At 45.9% G+C, this 1,611-nt stretch overlaps 1 non-coding gene across 1 annotated transcript; it reads right to left on the bottom strand.

The window, feature by feature from the left end:
• Positions 1 to 1,057: 1,057 nt before the first annotated feature.
• On the bottom strand, positions 1,058 to 1,131 carry Trnat-ugu. The gene has a single exon. It is a non-coding gene; the product is annotated as a tRNA-Thr (tRNA).
• Positions 1,132 to 1,611: the final 480 nt, after the last annotated feature.

Below are 1,611 nucleotides of genomic sequence, written 5' to 3'. Positions count from 1 at the left end.
GATTTGAAACGAGAAATAACCGCAGCTATCCAAACTGTTACGCCTGATATGCTACAGAGAGTGTGGAACGAGTTGGAGTATCGGGTTGATATTGCTCGAGTGTCTGGAGGGGGCCATATTGAACATCTCTGAACTTGTTTTTGAGTGAAAAAAAACTTTTTAAATACTCTTTGTAATGATGTATAACAGAAGGTTATATTATGTTTCTTTCATTAAATACACATTTTTAAAGTTGTGGTATTCTTTTTGAATCACCCTGTACTTCCATCGCTGAAGGCAACGATGCACCATTGGATCTTATAAGTGATCCCCTAGCGGTACCACTCGAGCCGTGCACGTCGAAGTTGCGGCGTGAGTGGCAGACTGACTAGAGGCGTTTGAGCCCCTAGTCCCTCCGCTAATAACCGGTACACAAAAGTTCCTGTTGACACATACGGGCTCACCAGCCTTTTTATTTGTGCTATGGTAGCTGTACGACCTGACGCTACCTCCCTTACAATACGACGATCGTCGCGGGCGTCTGTGCTGTGTAGAACGTCCAGAAACTTGTCTTCGGATATGAGAATATTTATGTGACTACTAATACCAGCATCGTTGCACAAGTGACGCAGTACGTCCAACTTGTGCAGTCATCCTCCGAATGGATCAGCCCGCCACTCAGAAAACCACTATTTGACCTCATTCAGGCTCGCTTTGTTGGCTGTAGAATGGACGTGTGCGTCTCCATGGTGTGGTTGCCTCTTTGCTACACACGTTTGTATCACACTGAGCTTTCTGGCTGGCAGCATTCGCTGTTAAAGAAGAGATACACATGGCACTCAGGTAGCTACGCCATTACGCTGTGTGTTGGCGGACGACATTGATACCATCACCAGTACGTATACTGTCCTAAGGCAGCATATTCCGTCATCAGATCAAAATCGACGTCACCTTTCCTAGTTACAAATGTTTTTTTCCCGGCAGTTTACACACATAGATGAGTAATTGATTACTAACTGAAACCCTAAGCTGCCGACAGATGTTGTTGGTATACCTCGATGTGACAGCTGAAAATGTGTGCCCCGACCGGGACTCGAACCCGGAATCTCCTGCTTACATGGCAGACGCTCTATCCATCTGAGCCACCGAGGACATAGATCAATAGCGCGACTGCAGGGACTTATCGCTTGCACGCTTCCCGTGAGACTCACATTCCCAACTGTTCACAATTCTACGTATGTAATGTAGCGTGCGCGAGTAATGAGTGGATGGGCAAATGTCTATAAGGTACATTACATATGTAGAATTGAGGACAGTTGGGAATGTGAGTCTCACAGGAAGCTTTCAAGGGATAAGTCTCTGCAGTCACGCTATTCATCTGTGTCGTCGGTGGCTCAGATGGATTGAGCGACAGCCATGTAAGCAGGAGATCCCGGTTTCTGGTCCCGGTCGGGGCACACATTTTCAGCTGTCCACATCGAGGTATATCAATACCACCTGTTGGCAGCTGAGGGTTTTAGTTAGTCATAATTTATTCCAGGGAAAAGCTGCACGGTCATCAACAGTATCTGTTCTTTAGAGAACAGTTACTGTCTACATATAGATGAATAATTAAAGCGTCACACGTTACAA

Source organism: Schistocerca piceifrons, chromosome 7 (assembly GCF_021461385.2).
Source record: "Schistocerca piceifrons isolate TAMUIC-IGC-003096 chromosome 7, iqSchPice1.1, whole genome shotgun sequence".
Lineage (NCBI taxonomy): Eukaryota > Metazoa > Arthropoda > Insecta > Orthoptera > Acrididae > Schistocerca > Schistocerca piceifrons.
Note: the sequence above shows the minus strand (reverse complement) of the source record. Positions and strands in the feature narration are given on the sequence as shown.